Source organism: Ranitomeya variabilis, chromosome 4 (assembly GCF_051348905.1).
Source record: "Ranitomeya variabilis isolate aRanVar5 chromosome 4, aRanVar5.hap1, whole genome shotgun sequence".
NCBI classification, from domain to species: Eukaryota; Metazoa; Chordata; class Amphibia; order Anura; family Dendrobatidae; genus Ranitomeya; species Ranitomeya variabilis.
The window spans coordinates 494479107-494505243 of NC_135235.1; the positions used below are offsets into that span (position 1 = coordinate 494479107).

The 26137-nt window shown below is 45.2% G+C and overlaps 1 pseudogene; it reads left to right on the plus strand.

The window, feature by feature from the left end:
* The first annotated feature begins 24824 nt into the window (after positions 1-24824).
* On the plus strand, positions 24825-25764 carry LOC143768095 (piwi-like protein 1 pseudogene; annotated as a pseudogene).
* The last annotated feature ends 373 nt before the right edge of the window (positions 25765-26137 follow it).

Here is a 26137-nt window from a genome sequence, read left to right on the forward strand (position 1 = left end):
TGCAAGGTGGAAGGCAATATCAATAGCACAAAATATCAAGAAGTATTAGCTACCTCTTTATTCCAAATCATAAAAGGGGTCAAATTCTGCAGCAGGATGGTGCTCCATCTCATACATCCATCTCTACAACAAAGTACCTCCAGGCAAAAAAGATCAAGGTGCTCAAGGACTGGCCAGCCCAGTCACCAGACATGAACATCATTGAGCATGTTTGGGGTAGGACGAAAGAGGAAACTTGGAAGACAAAACCAAAGAATCTAGATGAACTCTGGGAGGCATGTAAGACTGTATTATTTGCTATTTCTGATGACTTCATTAATAAATTGTATGAATCATTGTTGAACCACCTGAATGCAGTCTTTCAAGCTCATGGAAGTCACACAAAATATTAAATATTACTCTAATAGCACCACAACTTCATTCACCAATGTTATGCAACATATATTTGTATTTTAACCCCTTAGTGACAGAGCCAATTTGGTACTTAATGACCGAGCCAATTTTTACAATTCTGACCAGTGTCACTTTATGAGGTTATAACTCTGGAACGCTTTATCGGATCCCGCTGATTCTGAGATTGTTTTTTCGTGACATGTTGTACTTCAAGTTAGTGGTAACATTTCTTCGATATTACTTGCGATTATTTATGAAAAAAATGGAAATATGGCGAAAATTTTTAAAATTTTGCAATTTTCAAAATTTGTATTTTTATGCCCTTAAATCAGAGAGATATGTCACAAAAAATAGTTAATAAATAACATTTCTCACATGTCTACTTTACATCAGCACAATTTTGGAAACAATTTTTTTTTTTGTTAGGGAGTTATAAGGGTTAAAAGTTGACCAGCAATTTCTCATTTTTACAACACCATGTTTTTTTTAGGGACCACATCACCTTTGAAGTGATTTTGAGGGGTCTATATGATAGAAAATAACCAAGTGTGACACCATTCTAAAAACTGCACCCCTCAAGCTGCTCAAAACCACATTCAAGAAGTTTATTAACCCTTTACGTACTTCACAGGAACTAAAACAATGTGGAAGAAAAAAATGAACATTTTACTTTTTTTTGCAAACATTTTACTTCAGAACCATTTTTTTTAATTTTCACAAGTGTAAAAACAGAAATTTAACCACAAATTTTGTTGTGCAATTTTTCCTGAGTACACCGATACCCCATATGTGGAGGTAAACCACTGTTTGGGCGCACCGCAGAGCTTGGAAGTGAAGGAGCACCGTTTGACTGTTTCAATGCAGAATTGGCTGGAATTGATATCGGACGCCATGTCGCGTTTGGAGAGCCCCTAATGTGCCTAAACAGTGGAAACCCCCCACAAGTGACACCATTTTGGAAACTAGACCCCCCAAGGAACTTATCTAGATGTGTGGTGAGCACTTTGAACCCCCAAGTGCTTCACAGAAGTTTATAACGTAGAGCCGTGAAAATAAAAAATCGCATTTGTTTTCACAAAAATGATTTTTTCGCCCACAAATTCTTATTTTCACAAGGGTAACAGGAGAAATTAGACAACAAAAGTTGTTGTGCAATTTCTCCTGAGTACGTCGATACCCCATATGTGGAGGTAAACCACTGTTTGGGCGCACCGCAGAGCTTGGAAGTGAAGGAGCACCGTTTGACTTTTTCAATGCAGAATTGGCTGGAATTGAGATCGGATGCCATGTCGCGTTTGGAGAGTCCCTGATGTGCCTAAACAGTGGAAACCCCCCACAAGTGATACCATTTTGGAAACTAGACCCCTTAAGGAACTTATCTAGATGTGTGGTGAGCACTTTGAACCCCCAAGTGCTTCACAGAAGTTTATAACGTAGAGCCGTGAAAATAAAAAATCTCATTTTTTCTACAAAAATGATCTTTTTGCCCCCAAATTTTTATTTTCACAAGGGTAACAGGAGAAATTAGACCACAAAAGTTGTTGTGCAATTTCTCCTGAGTACGTCGATACCCCATATATGGGGGTAAACCACTGTTTGGGCGCACCGCAGAGCTTGGAAGAGAAGGAGTGTCGTTTTACTTTTTCAATGTAGAATTGGCTGGAATTGAGATCGGACGCCATGTCACGTTTGGAGAGCCGCTGACAGGGGCGTAACTACCGCGGTCGCAGGGGTCGCAATTGCGACGGGGCCCGCAGTGCTTAGGGGCCCACCCAGTCCAGCAGACTGGGCGGGCTCCTAAGAACTCTAAGCTACAAAATGGGCCGCGGGCCCTTTAAATAATTCTTCCTTACAGGCCCTGCTGCGCGTGCACTCGCGATCACGGGTGGGACTGCACTTGACCCGCAGCAGAGCCCCTCCACCGCAGAGAGCCGCACACCACTACTATAGCTGCCACTGCTCTGTGCGCACAGGACCTGTGATGAGGTCACAGGAGGGGAGGAGTTGGAGTCACATGATCAAGGGCTTCCGTGTAGTGCAGGACAGTAGTGCAGTGCTGTTTGTCATCATGCTGGAGGAGGGTAAGCTTTTGTGTGAGGTCAGGAGGGGTTTGGGTGGATGTAGCAGAGCAGTGTGTGTATGAGGTGTACAGAGCGGAGCCGTGTGTGTATGAAGTGTACGGAGCGGAGCCGGGTGTGTATGAGGTGTACGGAGCGGAGCCGGGTGTGTATGAGGTGTACGGAGCGGAGCCAGGTGTGTATGAGGTGTACGGAGCAGAGCCGGGTGTGCATGAGGTGTACGGAGCGGAGCCGGGTGTGTATGAGGTGTACAGAGCAGAGCCGGGTGTGCATGAGGTGTACGGAGCAGAGCCGGGTGTGCATGAGGTGTACGGAGCAGAGCCGGGTGTGCATGAGGTGTACGGAGCAGAGCTGGGTGTGTACGAGGTGTACGGAGCAGAGCCGGGTGTGTACGAGGTGTACGGAGCGGAGCCGGGTGTGTACGAGGTGTACGGAGCGGAGCCGGGTGTGTACGAGGTGTACGGAGCGGAGCCGGGTGTGTACGAGGTGTACGGAGCGGAGCCGGGTGTGTACGAGGTGTACGGAGCGGAGCCGGGTGTGTACGAGGTGTACGGAGCGGAGCCGTGTGTGTACGAGGTGTACGGAGCGGAGCCGTGTGTGTACAAGGTGTACGGAGCGGAGCCGTGTGTGTACGAGGTGTACGGAGCGGAGCCGTGTGTGTACGAGGTGTACGGAGCGGAGCCGTGTGTGTACGAGGTGTACGGAGCGGAGCCGTGTGTGTACGAGGTGTACGGAGCGGAGCCGTGTGTGTACGAGGTGTACGGAGCGGAGTCGGGGGTGTACGGAGCGGAGTCGGGTGTGTACGGAGCGGAGTCGGGTGTGTACGGAGCGGAGTCGGGTGTGTACGAGGTGTCGCATCTCTGCTTCAGGAAAATGGCTGCCGCGATCTCCATCTGGGCACGCGCGGCATCCTGCGGCCATTTTCCTGAAGCCGCGGCCAGCAGAGCGCCGCTTCTGCGCACGCGCGGCCAAAGGAAGATGGCCGCCCCCACCGATCACCAATGAAATGTCGCACATCACGCTATTTTCACTCCCCTGTGCAGTGGATTCGGGACCTTGGGCATGCGCACACCACTACGCCACCAACGGAAAACTAAGCAAGATCTGGGGGAAGACACCACGCCCATCTGACCAGACCAGCCTGATTGACAGGCGAAAACGACTACTTTGGTAACGTATTTCGGCAGCATAGGTGGGGAATCGGGGTCCACAAAATACACTATTGCAATGCACAGCTCAGGCCCTATTTAACAGTATTTTTATCTCATACGGAAAAAACGGGGTGACAGGTGCCCTTTAAGAGAAAGCCAAAATAAACCCGGGACAGAAGGCGAGAGCAGGGGGGAGGTGCGGGACAGAGCCGCTTTAGGCTAGTTTCACACTAGCGTTAACTGCAATACGTCGCAAATGCGTCGTTTTGCCGAAAATACGCATCCAGCAAAAGTTCTTGCTGGATACGTTTTTTCGTCATAGACTAACATTAGCGACGCATTTGCGACGCATTGCCAAACGTCGCGTCCGTTTTGCGACGCTTGGGCGTGTGGTAGCGGACCGTCGGGAGAAAAAAACCTTACATGTAACGTTTTTTGCTCCCGACGGTCCACTTTTTCCGACCGTGCATGCGCGGCCGGAACTCCGCCCCCACCTCCCCGCACTTCCCCGCACCTCACAATGGGGCAGCGGATGCGTGGGAAAAATGCATCCGCTGCCCCCGTTGTGCGGCGGAGACCACACTAGCGTCGGGAACGTCGGCCCGACGCACAGCGACGGGTTGTTCCCGACGCTAGTGTGAAACTAGCCTTAGTCAGGAGAAGCTGAGGAGCTGCAGCCGGTTTACATCAGCCACCCCTGTACCAGAGAGGAGATTGTGAGTTGTGTATATGAGCTGGTATCTCTGGTGTGTGTGTGGTATCTGTAGTGTGTGTGTGATATCTGTAGTATGATGTGTGTGTGTGTGATATCTGTAGTGTGTGTGTGTGTGTGATATCTGTAGTGTGTGTATGTGTGTGTGTGTGTGATATCTGTAGTGTGTGTGTGTGTGTGTGATATCTGTAGTGTGAGTGTGTGTTATCTGTAGTGTGTGTGTGTGTGTGATATCTGTAGTATGATGTGTGTGTGTGTGATATCTGTAGTATGTCTGTGTGTGTGTGTGATATCTGTAGTGTGTGTGATAACTGTAGTATGTGTGTGATATCTGTAATATGATGTGTGTGTGATATCTGTAGTGTGTGTAATAACTGGTGTGTGTGTGTGTGTGTGTGTGTGTGTGTGTGTGTGTGTGTGTGTGTGATATCTGTAGTATGATGTGTGTGTGTGATATCTGTAGTGTGTGTGTGATATCTGTAGTATGTGTGTGTGTGAGGCAGCGGCGTAACTACTACGGTCGCAGCTGCAAGCGGCTCTGGCAGGTCAGGGGGCCGTGAGTCCCCTTGAGCCTGTCTCCCTTATGCTTGTGTCCCCATGTGCCAGTCTCCCTTGCCCATTAGTCCCTGTGTGTCCCCATGTGCCTGTCTCCCTTGTCCCCTTATGCTTGTGTCCCTTGTCCCCGTGTGCCAGTCTCCCTTGCCCATTAGTCCCTGTGTGTCCCCTTGAGCCTGTCTCCCTTATGCTTGTGTCCCCGTGTGCCAGTCTCCCTTGCCCATTAGTCCCTGTGTGTCCCCATGTGCCTGTCTCCTATGTCCCCTTGTGCTTGTGTCAGTCTCCTTTGTCCCCTTGTGCTTGTGTCAGTCTCCTTTGCCCACTAGTCCCTGTGTGTCAGTCTCCCTTTCCCACTTGTCCCTGTGTGTCCCCTTGTGCTTGTATCCCTTGTCCCCTTGTGTCAGTCTCTTGCTCACTAGTCCCTATGTGTCCCCTTGTGCCTGTCTCCCTTGTCCCCTTGTGCTTGTCCCTTGTCCCCGTGTGTCAGTCTCCCTTGCCCACTAGACCCCTTGTATCCTTCTCCCCTGCCTCCTAGCCCCCATGTGTCCCCTAGTGCCTGTCTTCCTTGCCCCCTTGTTCCCTCTCCTCTGCCCCCTCGTCACCATTTGCTCGTGTCTTTGTCACTGCCCCTGTATGGAGGGGCTGCATTATACTATGAGGGGGGCTGCATTGTATTCTATGGGGCTTACATTGAATTTTATGGCGGGGGGGGCCCCATTTGGAAGTTCGCACCGGGGCCCATAACTTTGTAGTTACGCCACTGGCCGCTGATGTGCCTAAACAGTAGAGACCCCCCACATATGACACCATTTTGGAAACTAGACCCCTTAAGGAACTTATCTAGATGTGTGGTGAGCACTTTAAACCCCCAGGTGCTTCACAGAAGTTTATAACGTAGAGCCGTGAAAATAAAAAAATCGCATTTTTTCTACAAAAATGATCTTTTTGCCTCCAAATTTTTATTTTACCAAGGGTAACAGGAGAAAATGGACCCCAGAAGCTGTTGTACAATTTGTCTTGAGTACGCCGACACCCCATATGTGGGGGTAAACCACTGTTTGGGCGCATGGCTGAGCTCGGAAGCAAAGGAGCGCCATTTGACTTTTCAATGCAAAATTGACTGGAATTGAGATCGGACGCCATGTCGCGTTTGGAGAGCCCCTGATGTGCCTAAACAGCAGAAACCCCCCAAAAGTGACCCCATTTTGGAAACTAGACCCCCCATAAAACTTATCTAGATGTGTAGTGAGAACTTTGAATTCCCAAGTGCATCACAGAAGTTTATAATGCAGAGTCGTGAAAATAAAAAATATATATTTTTTAACAATAAAGATTTTTTAGCCCCCAAGTTTTTATTTTCACAAGGGTAACAAGAGAAATTGGACCCCAAAAGTTGTTGTCCAATTTGTCCTGAGTATGCTGGTACCCCATATGTGGGGGTAAACCACTGTTTGGGCGCACGGCAGAGCTCGGAAGGGAAGGAGCGCCATTTTGGAATGCAGACTTTGATAGAATTGTCTGCGGGCGTTATGTTGCGTTTGCAGACCCCTAATGTACCTAAACAGTAGAAACCCCCAACAAGTGACCCCATTTTGGAAAATAGACCCCCCAAGGAACTTATCTAGATATGTGGTGAGAACTTTGAATGCCCAAGTGCTTCACAGAAGTTTATAATGCAGAGTAGTGAAAATAAAAAATATTTTTTTTCCCACAAAAAAGATTTTTTTAGCCCCCAAATTTTTATTTTCACAAGGGTAACAAGAGAAATTGGACCCCAAAGGTTGTTGCCAAATTTGTCCTGAGTATGCTGGTACCCCATATGTGGGGGTAAACCACTGTTTGGGCGCACGGCAGAGCTCGGAAGGGAAGGAGTGCCATTTTGGAATGCAGACTTTGATAGAATTGTCTGCGGGCGTTATGTTGCCTTTGCAGACCCCTAATGTACCTAAACAGTAGAAACCCCCAACAAGTGACCCCATTTTGGAAAATAGACCCCATAAGGAACTTATCTAGATATGTGGTGAGAACATTGAATGCCCAAGTGCTTCACAGAAGTTTATAATGCAGAGTAGTGAAAATAAAAAATATTTTTTTTCCCACAAAAAAGATTTTTTAGCCCCCAAATTTTTATTTTCACAAGGGTAACAAGAGAAATTGGACCCCAAAAGTTGTTGTCCAATTTGTCCTGAGTATGCTGGTACCCCATATGTGGGGGTAAACCACTGTTTGGGCGCACGGCAGAGCTCGGAAGGGAAGGAGTGCCATTTTGGAATGCAGACTTTGATAGAATTGTCTGCGGGCGTTATGTTGCGTTTGCAGACCCCTAATGTACCTAAACAGTAGAAACCCCCACAAGTGACCAAATTTTGGAAACTAGACCCCCTAAGGAACTTATCTAGATATGTGGTGAGAACTTTGAAAGCTCAAGTGCTTCACAGAAATTTATAATGCAGAGTAGTGAAAATAAAAAAATATATTTTTTTCCAACAAAAAAGATTTTTAGCCCCCAAGTTTTTATTTTCACAAGGGTAACAGGAGAAATTGGACCCCAAAAGTTGTTGTCCAATTTATCCCGAGTACGCTGATGCCCCATATGTGGGGGTAAACCACTGTTTGGGCGCACGGCAGAGCTCAGAAGGGAGGGAGTACCATTTGACTTTTTTAGCGCAAAATTGGCTGTCGTGTTTGGAGACCCCCTGATGTACCTAAACAGTGGAAACCCCCCAATTCTAACTCCAACCCTAGCCCCAACACAGCCCTAACCCTAATCTCAACCCGATCCATAATCCTAATCACAACCCTAACGATAATCACAACCCTAACCCCAAAACAGCCCTAATCTCAACCCTAACCATAACCCTAATCAAAACCCTAAATCCAACACACCCCTAACCCTAATCCCAACCCTAACCCTAATCCCAACCCTAATCCCAAACGTAACACTAATCCCAACCCTAATCCAAACCCTAACCCTAATCCCAACTCTAACCCTAACTTTAGCCCCAACCCTAACTTTAGCCCCAACCCTAACCATAACTTTAGCCCCCGTCGTCACAAAAAAAGTTCAATGTAACCTTTTTTTTGTACGTCGCGTCCGCCATTTCGGCGGATGCGTGGCCGTAACTCTGCCCCCTCCTCCCCAGGACATAGACTGGGCAGCGGATGCGTTGAAAAACTGCATCCGCTGCCCACGTTGTGCACAATTTTCACAACGTGCGTCGGTACATCGGGCCGACGCATTGCGACCGCCCCGTACCGACGCAAGTGTGAAAGAAGCCTAAGGCTACTTTCACACTAGCGTCGTACTCGGCCCATCGCAGTGTGTCGGGCCGACGTACCGACGCTAGCGTTGTAAGCGCCGCACAACGGGTGCAGCGGATGCTGTTTTTTCAACGCATCCGCTGCCCCATTGTGAGGTGCGGGGAGGCGGGGGCGGAGTTCCGGCCACGCATGCGCGGTCGGAAATGGCGGACACGTCGCACAAAAAAGTTACATGTAGTTTTTTTTGTGTCGACGGTCCGCCGAAGCACGACGCATCCGTCGCACGACGGATGCAAAATGTGGCAATCCGTCGCAATGCGTCGCTAATGCAAGCCAATGGAGAAAAAACGCATCCTGCAAGCACTTTTGCAGGATGCATTTTTTCTCCAACGACGCATTGCGACGGAAGCCAAAAAACGCTAGTGTGAAAGTAGCCTAACCCTAGCCCTAACCCTAACCCTAAATTTAGCCCCAACCCTAACTCTAACCCTAACCCTAACTCTAACCCTAACCCTAACTCTAACCCTAACTCTAACCCTAACCCTAACCCTAACCCTAACTCTAACCCTAACCCTAACTCTAACCCTAACCCTAACCCTAATTTTAGCTCCAACTTGTCTTCTCCTGCCGGCCGGCAGATGGCAGCAGATGGCAGGCGCACTGCGCATGCGCCCGCCATGATGAAAAAGCCGGCTGGCAGGAGAAGACAGAAGAGGACCCAGGGACCCCGGGTGAGTATGATAGCGTCTCCGAATCCCCCTATTTCTCTGTCCTCTGATGTGCGATCACATCAGAGGACAGAGAAATAACTGATCGCTTTTTTTTTTTTTTTTTTTTTTTTTTTGCGGTCGCCGGTAAACTGTTAATTACCGGCGATCGCAAAGCAGGGGTCGGTGCAAACCGACCCCGATCATGTTCTTTGGGGTCTCGGCTACCCCCGGCAGCCGAGACCCCAAAGAACATCCGGGTGCCGGGCGGCGGGCGCACTGCGCATGCGCCCGCCATTTTTTCCCGGAAAAAAGATGGCGGCGCCCATCGGGAGCCACGAGGAGCACCGGGGGAGATAGGTGAGTATTGGGGGGCTATTGGGGGCCATCGGGGACCACATTTCTCTGTCCTCCGATGTGCGATCACATCGGAGGACAGAGAAATTAAACGGCAAATCGCGTTTTTTTTTTTTTTGTTGCGACCGCCGGTAAACGGTTAATTACCGGCGATCGCAACTCGGGGGTCGGTAAAAACCCCCCGAATCATGTTCTCTGGGGTCTCGGCTACCCTCGGCAACCGAGACCCCAGAGAAAATCCGACTCTGGGGGGCGCTATTCACTTTTTCCACAGCGCCGTTAATTAACGGCGCTGTGGATTAAGTACCCTTAGCGGCCGCCGTTAAAAGGCGTATCGGCGGTCGTTAAGGGGTTAAGTTAATTATTTGTTTGAATATCACATTACTTTCTGTGGACGGCAAAACTTTTGTCTTGCCAAAATCTGACCATTCTGTTTCCATTAACTGATCAATATTTCTGCATTAATGCCAATTTATTTTCTTAACCTAAACCACATTTCGGAGGGTTTCAGCTTTCAAAAGAATAATTTATACAACCAAAGGATGAACTTAACGTCAGGTTATAAGCTTTTATTTACATAACATGAATAAGCGACATAACTTCTGTCAGGGAGTGTAGATATATCTGTCTATTCTAAAGATAGATATATCTATAGATACATAGATATATCTATCTATATATCTATCTAACTATCCATACATCTATCTATATCTATCCATAGATATATCTATCTATAGATATATCTATAGATAGATATATGAATAGACATATCTATGTATCTTTCTTTCTATCTCATTCCTTCTATCTATCTATCTATCTATCTATAGATCTATCTATCTCATTCCTTCAATCTATCTATCTATCCCATATCTATCAAGCTATCTATAATAAATAGAAAAATAGAGCAGCACATTCAGCATGGAAAGAATCTGGGTGCAAAAGAGCTTCCACAGGCATATACCAAACCTTGCATGTAGTAGTCCAAAAAAGGAAGCAGCAGTGGTGTGCTGCTTCCTTTTTTGGACTACTATCTAGCGATAGATAGATAGATAGATAGATAGATAGATAGATAGATAGATAGATAGATAGATAGATAGATAGAATGAGATAGATAGATAGATAGATAGATAGATAGATAGATAGATAGATAGATAGAAGGAATGAGACAGATAGATAGATCTATAGATACATAGATCTATACATAGATTGATAGATATTATCTATGGATCTATCTATCCCATATCTATCTATCTATCTATCTATCTATTTATCTTCTTATCTATCTGTCTATCTATCTATCTGTGTGTAATCAAGTGTGGGTTGGAAAAAAGTAAAAGAGGAGGATGGACAAGAAATTACATCAAAAATCTTTTTTTTGTTCAATAATAGATCTTTATCTAGCTTTCAAAAACACATACAAAAACACAAAAAAAACGCATCAAATCGGCACAAAAATGCATAAAAAATGCACGAAAAATGCGCGGATTTTTACCTGCATTTTCTGCCAAGAGATGTGGATTCAGTGTGGAAAAATCCACAGGCTAATCCGCAACAGGTGCACATACCCTATAAGTTCCTGTTCGTGCGGGAGCCCCTGGAGCGGCTGCTGTCTGCCTACAGGAAGAAGTTCGGGGAGATCAAGGAGTACCAGCAGCAGTACAGCCTGGAGATGTGCACTGGTACCGCCAGCAGCCTCCCGCCGCATCCAAGGAGGATGACGTCACCTTCTCCGAGTTCCTGTGGTACCAGCTGGATGAGGATGAGGAGAAGATGATCGAGCACTGGATGCCCATCTACCAGCTGTGCCAGCCCTGCACCGTGCAATACGACTTCATCTGAACCTACGAGCTGCTGTGGGAGAACGCTAACCAGGTGCTGGATGCCATCGGCACACATGACAAGATGGAGGAGCACAAAACAGGATGAGGGTGCAGGATGGGGGCTGCAGATGACAGGAAGGGGACACAAGATGTTAGCAGCACATGACACGATTGGGGCACAGGATGGAAGCAGCACATACCAGGATGGAGACCATATACCAATATAAATGCTCGCCACCTGGGCGTAGAACAGGTTCAATAGCTAATATATATATATAGAGAGAGAGAGAATTAGAGCAGCACAAAGAAAGAGTCCGGGTGCAGAGCCCCTCAGGAAAATAACAAACCTCCATTATAAAAAAGTGTTATTGCTCGATCTCAATTTCCAACAAAACAAAAAGAAAAAAGAAAAAACACCTTGCCAATCTATCTGAATGGGACAAGCCATGGATCATAATATTTGATTATATTTACATTTTTCAAAAAAGGAAAACATAATTGGCACTAACCCAAGCAAAAAGAAAAAGATTCCAGCTAAAGCATATAAGAGACACCGCAAAGAGTAACTCGTAAAAGAACTAATTATAATTCACATTTAATCTGCCATAGTAATTCCATAGTTTTAAGCATTGCAACCCAATCACAACACCACCTCAAAGGGGTGTGGGGTGTTTAATCAATGATACGAAATTTAAAATATTTTCCAGTGTGGTCCTGTTCTGCAAAATATTATTCAAGTTTCTTTTTTCTAATAGTGTGTCTGAAGTGATTCACATGGGAATAAAAGTCCCATGCGATCTCACCCACATAACACACGTCATGGATGTGGGACACGTCATGGATGTGATTAACAAGGCTATACACCTGTTTTATCATTACCAATTGTTGTCTAAATGCTTATTTTAAATCCCTTTTTTATCTATATCTATGCACTGCACTTTATGTGATGAATAATTGCTGTATCACTGTCAGCACCCTATGCATGTCAATTATAATGTAAATACATGCTCTTACAATGATGATTAATGCAAATGATTATAATTATGTATAGTCTTTATATACCTGGCACTTTCACATGTTCACTGCTTGAGAAAGGTTCCTGTTGGGACCGAAACGTCCCCTTCTGGGCTGATTAAATAGCTCTTTTTCACTACAAAACGGTGTGCTGCCTCCAATATTTCTTTATATATATATATATATATATCAGTAACACACATATATATCTATTTATATTGAACTGAAAGATAGAATAAAAACCGGTAATTCATCTGCTGGCTTCTGTAAAATCACTGCAGGAGCCGACAGGATAGAAGAGATGGATTACATACAGTAAATACATATAGGTAGATATATTGATGTCAGTGACAAATACAATTAGTACAGTGTGTGTGCAACTTACTGGATATGTATTTAATTAATAAACGATTATTTATTGGTTTCAAAACCAGCAAAGGGAAAGCTAGCAACTGGGGGCAGATGTTTAGAGCCTGGGAAGGGGGTAATACCCATGGAGCTTCCCAGGCTATTAATATCAGCTCACAGCTGTATACTTAGCCTTTACTGGCTATTAAAATGGGAGACCCCCCAAAAAAAATTACTTGGGGTTCCCCCATAATTAATAACCCGCAAAGGCTATACACACAACTGTGGGCTGATCTTAATAGCCTAGGAAGGGGCCATGGATATTGACCCCCTTGCTAAAAAACATCAGCACTCAGCTGCCCCAGAAAAGGCGCATCTCTAAGATGTGCCAATTCCGGCACTTAGCATCGCTCTTCCCACTTGCCCTGTAGCAGTGGCAAGTGGGGTAATAGTTGTGGGTTTGATGTCACCTTTGTATTGTAAGGTGACTTTAAGCCCGGCTTAGTAATGAAGAGGTGTCAGTAAGACACCTATCCATTACTAATTCTATAGTTGGTACATGGTAAATATACAGCCAGAGGAAAGTATTTTAATGAAATAAAGCACAACACAGTTTAACCCAGGCATGTCAAACACGCATCCCGAGAGCCGCATGAGGCCCTTTACAGGCATATCTGCGGCCCTCACAAAAGTCTCAAACTTTGTCTCTAAACACAAAGTTTGAGACTTTTGTGCAGGCCGCAGATGCTCAAAACTTCACGATCAGCACTTCCGGCTCTTCATTCATTGGCCCATATCCCTGCATATGACCTGCTTACGTGATCAGCAGCCGACCAACTAGCTCCGTGTAAATCCATGACGCGTGTACTTTTGTCGGCTGCTGATCACGTAAGCAGGTCATATGCAGGGATATGGGCCAATGAATGACGAACCGGAAGTGCTGATCGTGAGTTTTGTACATCTGCGGCTCGCGTGGCTGCTGATCACCTAAGTCAGTTTTGTTGTGAGCGGAGGATGAGTCGTGGCTGAGAGTGACTGGGATACTGTGACCGTGCTGAGGAAGAAGGGACCCACTGCCGCACAGGCAAAGTCCAAGCAAGTGAGTGGCCCTCCTGTATGTAACCATTAAAAACTAAAGAGAGGGGTGAGCACTCAGATTATAAATAATTGTGATGCAAATGGAGAGCTGTTACTCTATGAACTGGTGGAACACCATCTGTATGTAACCTGCCATTAGTGCTGTTCGTGTAGCTACTGGGGGGCAGAGGGGGCCATCGCCCCGGGCCCTGTCACATGAAGGGGCCCACTGGGAGCCAGGGCCACTTCTGTGACGAGGCAGAACACAGCATAGGAGCAGAGCAGTATAATGTCTGCTCCCGTCTGACGGAGACTCTGCAGGCTGCTAGCACAGTGGCCGGCTGCAGAGTCTCCCCCCTGCATTGAATGGTTTCGCCCCTCTGACCTGATCATGAAGCTTTTCCCTGGCTGCAGTTTTCTTCACTCTGTGCATGCTGGGATTGGCTCAGGCACGCTGGGTCCTAGTGCCCACACCCTGCATTTCACTCACACGTCCTGGTCCTGCCTGCAGTGCAAACGCTATCAGTAAGTGCTGGGGATGGAAAATGTTAGGTTTATTAAATTCAAGTATGTCACTGAGACCGTTGGGGTATTGTGGGGGCTGAAAGCGAGTGAGGGGGGACAGGGTAATGGGGGGGTGAATGTGAGACGATGGGGGTATTGTGGGGGCAGAAGGTGGGTGAGGTGGGACAGGGCACTGAGGGGGTGGATGTGAGTTGATGGGGGTATTGGGACTGAAGTGGGGGAGGGGTGACAGGTCACTGGGGGCTGAATATTATAATGTTTAGTTATGATATTATATGTACTCTGTTGTGAACTCTGTTCTCGAACTCCCTCCTGTGGTCAGGAATGGTATTTTTGTATGTTCTGTCCGTGGGCTCCCTCTGGTGGCTGAAAGTGGAACTGCTGGTCTTGAAGTGGCTTCCTCAGCTGCATCGTTTAGGACTGGGCTGGTTCCTCTATTTAACTCCGCTCAGATCATTACTTGATGCCAGCTGTCAATGTATCAGTACTGGTTCAGATCTCACTTGGATCTCCTGATGACCTGTCTACTTCAGCAGAAGCTAAGTCCCTGCTAAGCTCTTTTTGTTCATTAGTGTGCTGAATATATTTCTTAGTACCTGCTAAGTTTCTGTCCAGCTGGTTATCATGATATTGTCTCGCTAGCTGGAAGCTCTGGGTTGCAGAGGGGCACCACCGCACCGTGAGTCGGTGCAGGGGTTTTTTGCTCACTCTGCGTGGCTTTTTGTAGTTTTTTGTGCTGACCGCAAAGATCCCTTTATCTATCTTCTGTCTATTTAGTAAGAATGGCCTCCTTTGCTGAAACCTGTTTCATTCCTGTGTTTGTGCCTTCCTCTTAACTCACAGTCAATATATGTGGGGGGCTGCCCTTTTCCTTTGGGGAATTTCTCTGAGGCAAGGTGAGGCTGTATTTCTCTTTAGGGGTAGTTACCTCTCAGGCTGTGAAGAGTCGTCTAGGCAGAGTTAGGCACGATCCACGGCTAATTCTAGTGTGTGTGATAATAGGATTAGGGTTGCGGTCTGCAGAGCTAGTCCTATTTTGCAGTTTGACTATCTGGTCATTCCAGGTGCTCCTAACCACCAGGTAGTACTCCATCACATAATATTTGCTGTCTGGGGAGGCTGGAGATGGGGGGGTAGGGGGCTTTTGATGCGTACCACCTGGGTCTTTTATGAGTATTAGTATAAGGAGCCCCCATACAGTAACCAAGAGCTGCATCACATTTACAGCACCACTCCAGCATTATTTTTTATTTCATTGCTGAAGCGGTGTTGAAAATCCGCGTCCCCTGCCTCCTGTCTGATACTCACCTTCTGGCGTTTTCATCTGTTTTAGTCTCCGCTCGGCGCCGTCTCCTGCAGTTTGTGGCCTGTCCAAGGCTCCAGTGTTTCCTGGAGCAGCGCAGAGGTCACTAATCAATGTGAGTCTATGGGAGCCTCGTTCTGGCCTCTCTCTCACTGTCAGGCTGTGTGCACACAGTGCGGATTGGCCGCTGCGGATTCGCAGCAGTTTTCCATCTGGTTTACTACAAGACCAGGCTTTTGCTGTGGATATAACTCCACATTTAACTGATCTTAATCTGAAATTACAAGGTAAAAACAAACTCATCACTAATCTGTATGATGGTATCAAGTGCTTCCTTGCAAAACTAAGCTTATGGAAGTCGCAGTTGTCAAATGAAAATTTAGTTCATTTTCCTACGTGCAAAGAGTTAAAAAACACAGCTAATACTGAGTCTGTACTTATCTTTGCTAAGTATGACAGTCATCTGAAGCTATTGTCAAAGGAATTCCAGGAAAGATTTTGTGATTTCTCATCTTTTGAACATCAGTTTGCATTATTCTCAGCACCATTCACCTTTGATGTTGCAAAGGCAGAAGAAAGCCTGCAGATGGAACTTTTAGAAATACAATCTGATTCTACACTCAGAGCAAAGTATCTTGAAGTGGGAATACCTGGTTTCTTTTCATACCTTCCTGAAAAGTTTAACAACTTTAAAAAGTTTGCCACAAAGATTATGGCAATGTTTGGTTCAACCTATGTTTGCGAACAGTTATTTTCTTTTATGAAACTAACAAAATCTTCTCAGAGAACAAGGCTGACTGATCACCACTTATCATCTTTGATCAAAGTAGGCACTGCGTTCTCATTTCAGTCTGGTATACCAACAATTGTTAGCACAAAGAGGTGTCAAGCCTCAGGACAAAACACTAATGATTGAAAAAAATGATAGCAAATAAATGTTTAGTTTTTAATTGCTGTATTTTTGTTAAATATATTAGTTGCTGTTGCACACTGCAAATATATGTTGCTGTTACATATTACTGCTTCATATCTTGTTTTCATGACTGCTGTTAAAATACGTGTGTGACATTAGCTGCTGTGTGCGGCCCTCGCAACAACCTCTTGTTACTCATGTGGCCCTCGGGGTACCCTGAGTTTGACATGCCTGGTTTAACCAGGTTATTGTTACTCCTATTCCATGCGACGCCCTCGATCTCCTGTAATAAAAATAAAATAATTAAAATAATAATCCAACAATATACCCATACCTGTCCATCGTTTTGTCCCATGCCGTAATCCATATCTGGGGCATATACAGTTTTCAACCAGGATGGTACCAAGATGTGACCTCTCTGGCTGAATGATGGTAAATGAGGAGATGCTGGGAGTGGAGCCTCAGTGACTAGCGGTGCCATCACTGAAGCTGCGCTTCCTCACAGCCTGACCTGCGCTGAACTCTGGAGCGTGTGAAAGTGCCAGTTCATTTTCCCATGCTCCATAGGTCATCCCAGTTCAGGCTGTGAGGCAGGGCAGCATCAGTGATGTCTGCGCTAATCACTGAAGCTGCCGCTCGTAGCCCTGCTGAATTGGGATGACCTCTGGAGCGTGGGAAAATGAACTGTCATTTTCCCATGCTACAGAGTTCACTGCTGTTCAGGCTGTAAGGGAGCACAGATTCAGTGAATGCACCACTAGTCACTGAAGCTCCGCTCCCAGCATCTCCTCATTCACCAGTAGTTTTCAGCCAGGTCGGTCGCATCTTGGCACCGTCCTGGTTGAAAACTGTATATTCCCCAGGCATGGATTATGGCGTGGGACACAACTATGAACAGGTATGGGTATATTGTTGTTTATTATTTTACTTTTATTACAGTAGATTGAGGGCGTCACATGGATTAGGAGTAACAATAAAATGGTCAAACTGTGTTGTGTTTTATTTCATTAAATGACTTTATTCTGCCTGTGTCTTTATGTAACATCTACCAACTATAGGATTAGAAATGGATAGGTGTCTTATTGACACCTCTCCATTACTAATTCTGGCTTGGCGTCACCTTTCAATACAAAGGTGACATCCACCCCACAACTATTACCCCACTTGCCACCGCTACAGGGCAAGTGGGAAGAGCGAGGCTAAGTGCCAGAATTGGCGCATCTTAGAGATGTGCCTTTTCTGGGGTGGCTGAGTGCTGATGTTTTTAGCCAGGGATGAGTCAATATTCATTGCCCCTTCCTAGGCTATTAATGTCAACCCACAGCTGTCTGCATAGCCTTTGCTGGTTAATAATTATGGGGGAACCCCACGTCATTTTTTGTGGGGGCCCCCTTTTTAATAGCCAGTAAAGGCTAAGAATACAGCTGTGAGCTGATATTAATAGCCTTGGAAGATTCATGGGTATTACCCCTTTCCCAGGCTATAAACATCTGCCCCCAGTCACTGGCTTTCCCTCTGCTGGTTTTGAAAATTGCGCGGGAGCCCACGCCATTGTTTTCCAATAAATAATCGATTATTAATTAAATACATGTCCAGTAATTTTCACACACTGTACTAATTGTATTTGTCACTGACATCTATATATCTACCTATTCTATATGTATTTACTGCATGTAATCCATCTCTTATATATATATACATATATACGTGTGTTACTGACATGTGTATATATATATATATATATATATATATATATATATATATGTATACATATATATGTATTTTATGTGTACATTTCTATTCTATCTATTCTATTCTAAACTGTCAGGGTGATTTTTACAGTAGCTGCATATGAATTATTGGCTTTTCAAAGGACACGGGTGCGTAAAAAAGGACAGTACTTGCATGATGCGAGTGCTGTGCGCTTTTTTCTTGCATCCTTTGATTTGCATTGGCAAGTCACGTCTGAGATACACAGCAAATCGCAGCATGCTGCGATTTTTTTCTCAATACGATTTCAGCTCGCAGATGAGATGTCACCCATTGAATAACATTGGTCCGAGTGCAATCCGATTTTTTATCTGATTGCACTCGACCGTTTTTCTCGCAAATGGGTATAAGCCCTCACAGTAATTATTGCATTGAAATCATATGGACTTTGAAAAAGCACCAAAATCTCTAAACAACATGACATACAACAAGTCACTAACAATCTTTAAATATTTCCATACATAGTATGGAATCTTTAATCTCTGCAAAGGACAGCACTGAGTTCATCATGAGAAGATTCCTATACTATTTAAGGACAACGGGAGCCAGCATTGAGTTCTAAACATTACATAACAAGTCAGACCTGAGAAAAACTGATGATTACTAAAGAATATAAGAAGTAGGTGATCTAATACTAATACACAATGTTTGTTTTAATAAACAGACGTTTTGATCAGTTATTTTGCTTCTACACAATAACATAATAATACAGTATATTGCCATTGGGTATGTCATGAGTGATGCTAACATGCAACTATAATAAGAAACCTGTCATTGTGTAATTCATTCAGAATATGATACAAAATTCTCTCCATTTCTAAAGAACAAATGTTAGGCATATGAAGGTTATATCGGTTCATGCATTTGTACAAGCTCAAAATGACAGTTATTTGCAAGAGAATTTGTTCAAAGTTATGTGGTTTGCAGTATGTTCACACACACTCAACACATGTTGGAAAATTCCAACTTTTATTTGCTCTACAATCCAGAGTAATGATTTAAGGCAGAACCTTGGGTTACAGCTACGGATCGAACTTTAAACCAACAGAAGCCAGTATGCTGATTGTCACATTCTGTTATTCGTCTCTTTCAATTTGTGAAAAAAAATGCATCTTTTTGAGTGGCAAAGTTTTTTTCTCACAGAAAGTAATGGGATGAATTTTGTAAACATTTCTTTTAAAATGTGCCTCTGAAGGGCACTTCTATGTCAATTAAATGTACTCATATTCACTATATATTATTGTAATCTATAGGCACTTGTCGTGAGAACTGACTGAGAAATCAAGTGAGTAAATAAACTTGTCAGCCTTCATCAGGTGCGCAGTCCTATTGTGAGGACTGAAGTTGTAAAACTCTATGGCCCCGATTCGTCATAGTGTTGTAAAAAATGTAGTGACTTTTGGGAGTTTTACATCAAAGTGCCACCAAATTGGGTGAAGCTGGGGGACACCAGTGAGGGATGTGCATTGGCAATGAATGTCCTACAATTTAATTTAAAGAGGCAGCGTTCCTTACATCAGAAATGTTACTCCAGTGGTTGTTTGCTGGGCAGTCTGGAAGTAAATCCTCAATGAAGGTCAATGAAAGCCAGAACAAGGCTCTCAGCAGTTGTGGTTACAAGATGGTGGAATGGGACTGGAGCAGCACTGGGAAGAGCAGAAGACTGCAGCTGGTAAGTATATTATTCTTTGCAGGAAACAGACATTAGTGATACCACTCCTGCAATGAAATTTTTTTAAAAATGCCGGAGTTGTGTTTTAAGACCAGTCCTAATTAGTGATGACTGATGAGCGAGCACTAAAATGCTCGGGTGCTCATTGCTCGGGGCGAGCAAATTGGAATACTCAGGTACTCAACCCAAGCGACGAGCCCAATGTAAGTCTATGGGAAACCTGAATATTTTTTCCGTGATCCCCCCTGGGGTCCTTTTAACATCTAAAAACATCTGAAAATGATGGAAACACTGCTCAAATGACACAGGAACATCATGGGGATCGCCCCTGGAAGCATTCCTGACTCCTAGGTCACAGCTGTAAGAAATGTTGTCAGTTTCACGCCATTTTTATCTGTGCACCAAAAAACATACAAGAACAAAACCAAAATGGATTTTGCTGGGAAATATGTTAAGGTACATCCTTTCCAGGGTAATGACTTATATATAAAGCAAAATAATTAACCCCGGACCAAAATGTTTCTACACCACTTGGGCTATGTTCACATGCAGCGATTTTGATGCGTTCTCAACTTTAACATTGCTTTCAACCAATACAAATGCATTCACTGGGAAATGTGATTGTAACATTTAACAACCCTAGCTGGCCATGTGGTGTGTGACACATAAGCAGACCCATCTTGTTTCATTTATGAAGGAGGGACTCTTAAAGTCACAAAGCCTATTTTTAGAGGGGCAAAAGGAGGCATTAATATTCTTAACCCCTTCCAGACCTGTGACGCCACGTAGGCGTCATGAAAGTCGGTGCCAATCCGACCTGTAACGCCTATGTGGCGTCATGGAGGGATCGCATCCCTGCAGATCGGGTGAAAGGGTTAACTCTAATTTCACCCGATCTGCAGGGACAGGGGGAGTGGTACTTCAGCCCAGGGGGGGTGGCTTCACCCCCCGTGGCTACGATCGCTCTGATTGGCTGTTGAAAGTAAAACAGCCAATCAGAGCGATTTGTAATATTTCACTAGGGAAACTGGTGAAATATTACAATCCAGCCATGGCCGATGCTGCAATATCATCGGCCATGGCTGGAAACACTGGTCTGCACCCCCCACTGCCACCGATCTCCTCCCCAGTCCTCCATCCTGTGCTCCGCTCCCCTCCATCGTCCTGTCCGCTCCCCCATCCTCCGATCCCACCCCCCCGCTCCGATCACCCCCCGTGCTCCGATCCCCCCCTCATACTTACCAAGCTTCCCAGTGTAAAATAGTAAATGACCCCCCCTTTATCAACCCCATAGGTAGGGACAATAATAAAATAAAGAAAATATTTTTTTTTCCCACTAGGGTTAGAACTAGGGTTAGAACTAGGGGTAGGGTTAGGGGTAGGGTTAGGGGTAGGAGTAGGGTTAGGGGTAGGAGTAGGGTTAGAACTAGGGTTAGCGTTAGAATTAGGCTATGTGCACACGGTGCGAATTTGGCTGCGGATCCGCAACGGATTGGCCGCTGTGGATTCGTAGCGGTGTTCCATCAGGTTTACAGTACCATCTGCTGTGCCCATGGTGTGGAAAATACCGCGCGGAAATGCTGCTTTGTATTTTCCGCAGCAAGTTAATTCTTTGTGCGGATTCCGCAGCGTTTTACACCTGTTCCTCAATAGGAATCCGCAGGTGAAATCCGCATAAAAAACACTGGAAATCCGTGGTAAATCCACAGGTAAAACGCAGTGCCTTTTACCTGCGGATTTTTCAAAAATGGTGCGGAAAAATCTCACATGAATCCGCAACGTGGGCACATAGCTATAGGGTTGGAATTAGGGCTAGGGTTGGAAATAGGGTTAAGAATAGGCTTGTGGTTAGGGTTATGGTTAGGGGTGTGTTGGGGTTAAAGTTGTGGTTAGGGTTGGGGTTAGGGTTGGGATTAGGGTTAGGATTAGGGTTAGGGTTGGGATTAGAGTTAGGGTTAGGAGTGTGTTGGGGTTAGGGTTGTGATTAGGGTTATGGCTAGAGTTGGGATTAGGGTTAGGGGTGTGTTGGGGTTAGTGTTGGAGTTAGAATTGAGGGGTTTCCACTGTTTAGGCACATCAGGGGTCTCCAAACGCAACATGGTGCCACCAATGATTCCAGCCAATCTTGCGTTCAAAAAGTCAAATGGTGCTCCCTCCCTTCCGAGCCCTGACGTGTCTGCATTTCAAAACGTCACTACTTCCTTTCCGAGCCCCGATGTGTGCCCAAACAGTGGTTTACCTCCACATATGGGGTACCAGCATACTCAGGACAAACTGGGCAACAACTATTGGGGTCCAATTTCTCCTGTTACCCTTGCGAAAATAAAAAATTGCTTGCTAATACATAATTTTTGAGGAAAGAAAAATGATTTTTTATTTTCACGGCTCTGCGTTATAACCTTCTGTGAAGCACTTGGGGGTTCAAAGTGCTCACCACACATCTAGATAAGTTCCTTGGGGGGTCTAGTTTCCAAACTGGGGTCACTTGTGGGCGGTTTCTACTGTTTAGGCACATCAGAGGCTTCGCAAACGCAATGTGGCGCCCGCAGACCATTCCATCAAAGTCTGCATTTCAAAACGTCACTGCTCTTCCGAACCTCCACGTGTGCCCAAACAGTGGTTTACCCCCACATATGGGGTATCAGCATACTCAGGACAAACTGGACAACAACTTTTGGGGTCCAATTTCTCATGTTACCCTTGGGAAAATAAAAAATTGTGGGCTAAAAAATCATTTTTGAGAAAAGAAAAATTATTTTTTATTTTCATGGCTCTGCGTTATAATCTTCTGTGAAGCACTTGGGGGTTCAAAGTGCTCACCACACATCTAGATTAGTTCCTTGGGAGGTCTAGTTTCCAAAATGGGGTCACTTTGTGGGGGAGCTCTAATGTTTAGGCACACAGGGGCTCTCCAAACGTGACATGGTGTCCGCTAATGATTGGAGCTAATTTTCCATTCAAAAAGCCAAATGGCGTGCCTTCCCTTCCGAGCACTGCCGTGCGCCCAAACAGTGGTTTACCCCCACATGTGAGGTATCGGTGTACTCAGGAGAAATTACCCAACAAATTTTAGGATCCATTTTATCCTGTTGCCCATGTGAAAATGAAAAAAATGAGGGTAAAAAAATTTTGGGTGAAAAAAAGTACTTTTTCATTTTTACGGATCAATTTGTGAAGCACTTGAGGGTTTAAAGTGCTCACTATGCTTCTAGATAAGTTCCTTGGGGGGTCGTGTTTCCAAAATGGGGTCACTTGTGGGGGAGCTCCAATGTTTAGGCACACGGCGGCTCTCCAAACACGACATGGTGTCCGCTAAAGATTGGAGCCAATTTTTCATTCAAAAAGTCAAATGGTGCTCCTTCCCTTCCGAGCCCTGCCGTGCACCCAAACAGTGGTTTACCCCACATATGAGGTATCAGTGTACTCAGGACAAATTGGACAACAACGTTCGTGGTCCAGTTTCTCCTTTTACCCTTGGGAAGATAAAAAAATTGTTGCTAAAAGATCATTTTTGTGACTAAAAAGTTAAATGTTCATTTATTCCTTCCATGTTGCTTCTGCTGCTGGGAAACACCTGAAGGGTTAATAAACTTCTTGAATGTGGTTTTGAGCACCTTGAGGGGTGCAGTTTTTAGAATGGTGTCACTTTGGGGTATTTTCAGCCATATAGAACCCTCAAACTGACTTCAAATGTGAGGTGGTCCCTAAAAAAATGGTTTTGTAAATTTTGTTGTAAAAATGAGAAATCACTGGTCAAATTTTAACCCTTGTAACTTCCTAGCAAAAAAAAAATTGTATTTCCAAAATTGTGCTGTTGTAAAGTAGACATGTGTGAAATGTTGTTTATTAACTATTTTGTGTCACATAACTCTCTGGTTTAACAGAATAAAAATTCAAAATGTGAAAATTGCAAAATTTTCAAAATTTTCGCCAAATTTCCATTTTTTTCACAAATAAACTCAGATATTATTGACCTAAATTTACCACTAACATGAAGCCCAATATGTCACGAAAAAACAGTCTCAGAACCGCTAGGATCCGTTGAAGCGTTCCTGAGTTATTACCTCATAAAGGGACACTGGTCAGAATTGCAAAAAACGGCCAGGTCATTAAGGTCAAAATAGGCTGGGTCATGAAGGGGTTAAAGGGTCATTATTAAACAGTGGGTTTCCTATCTCCTATGCTGTTATGACCTATGCAGTGAGTGGCTGGGCTGCCAACAATTACAATGCACCCCAATACCCCTTTCACGAGAGGTACAGGAGGGCTTCCAGAAAATGTTGCATTGAATGCAAGGTCTGCCCTGCAATCAAGTCATATGCACTTCAATAAACCTTTGAACCCAGGTACTGGATGGCCACAGGAAAACCCATTTCACATTCTTCAGTTGGTCCTGCCATACTGTTTTATTATGTATTAACTGCAAGGCCTGCCCTGCTATCAAGTCATATGCACCCCACTAAGCCTTTGAACCCAGGTACTGGATGGCCACAGGAAAACCCACTTCACATTCTTCAGTTGGTCCTGCCATACTGTTTCCTTATGCATTGACTGCAAGGGTCGCCTTGACCCAAATTTGCACGCACCCCAATCGTCCTTGGAAGAAACATGGAGGAGGGCCTCATAAAAAAAACTGTCCCATTACAAAGGAGCGGGTCTCCTAGACTTGTAATGCCAACACACTAAGTGTATAGGCTGACAAACATTTCCTATCGGGGTAAATATTTTAAAAATATTTAATGGGAATCATAGACACCCTTGCCCAAAAAATTACTGTCTGTAGCAGCACGGAACACGTGAACCCTGGTGATCTAGTGGTGGAAAATCATGAGAGGTGGAGGAAGGCCTCATTGAAAACTAGGCCAAATTTAAAGGAGCGGGTCTCCTAGTCTTGTAATGCCCATGCACTCAGTGTATGAGCTGACAAACATTTCCCCATGGGGGCTAAAGTTTAAAAAAATTATTTATGGGTATCATAGACACCCTTGCCCCAAAATTGAATGGCTGTAGCAGCATACAACATGTTCACCATGGTGATGTGTTGGAGAATGAGGAAACATTGATGAAGGCCTCATTAAAAACTAGGCACAATACACACTAGTGTATTGGTTTGTGTACGAAGTAAAAGATGAGCTGATGAGCAAGATCCTGGGCCCGCGGCAAAGCTCATGTGCAGGAACAGGCCCCACAAAGACCACCTGGACAGGTACAGCAGCCCCAAGGACCCCTGCCAGCAGTCAGATCTCAACAGCCAGCACCTGAGTTTTTGCTCGTCGGAAGAAGGTGCAAGAGAGGCCCGCCGGCAGCAGCAGCAGAGACCATCCCCCGAGGTTCTGCAGGTGTCAGCTGGACTTGCAGAAGTGTAACGGGGCGGCCATAAGCGTGACTTCCATGATGTCGGGGTGAACACCCGGCAGACTATCGAACACGTCCAAAAATCGAAAGCTGGTGCCTCTGGAACCAAGACTGCTCTTGTGACCAACCATATCAAGCTGGAGTCCTGACCATAGTGGGCCCTGTACTAGAATCACATTGACTTCAACCCCGCCATGGAGTCCAAGCATTTGCGGTATGGCCTCCTGTACCAGCATGAAGAAACCATCGAGAAGGTGCAGGCATTTGATGGAACCATGTTGTTTTTACCAAAAAGACAGAATAAGATCACCGAGGTGTTCAGCCAAACTCGAAATGGAGAGAACGTGCGGATAACAATCACCTTGACCAATGAGCTTCCACTGATCTCGCCCAGCTGCTTCCATTTCTATAACATCATTTCCCGAAGACTCCTGAAGATAATGGATATGAAGCAGATAGGACGCAACTATTACAACCCGAGAGATGCCACCGAAGTCAGAGACCACCGAGTCGCCATCTGCCCGGGGTTTTCTACCTCTATCCTCCAGTACAAGTTCAGCGTCATGTTGAGCATTGATGTCAGCCATAAAGTCCTCAGGAACAAGACTGTGCACAACATCCAACATCATGAGCAGCCTCTACTCCTTGTGTGGCCCTCAGAGGTTCCAGGTCACCTGCTGCAAGGAACTGATTGGACAGATCGTCCTCACCAAGTCCACCACTAAAACCTACTGCATAGACGAGATCGTCTAGAACTTGACTACAGCGTCCAACTTCAAGAAATCAGATGGAAGCGAGATCAGCTTAGTGGACTACCTTAAGAACCAATACAATGAACAAGTGAAAGACATGATCCAGCCACTAATCATGAACATCCCCCAGAGGCCCAAGACGGGAGCCACAGACATCATACTGGTGCCAGAGTTCTATAACCTAACACCTAATGACTTCAACGTCATGAAAGACTTGGCCATTCACACTCGCTTACCACCAGAACAGAGGGAGCGGCAAGTTGGGAAGTTCTTGAACTACATACACAAGAATGACAGCGTTCAGAAAGAGCTACGTGACTGGTGGCTGAATTTCGATACCGAACTGCTACAGTTCGAAGGGAGAATCGTACCTC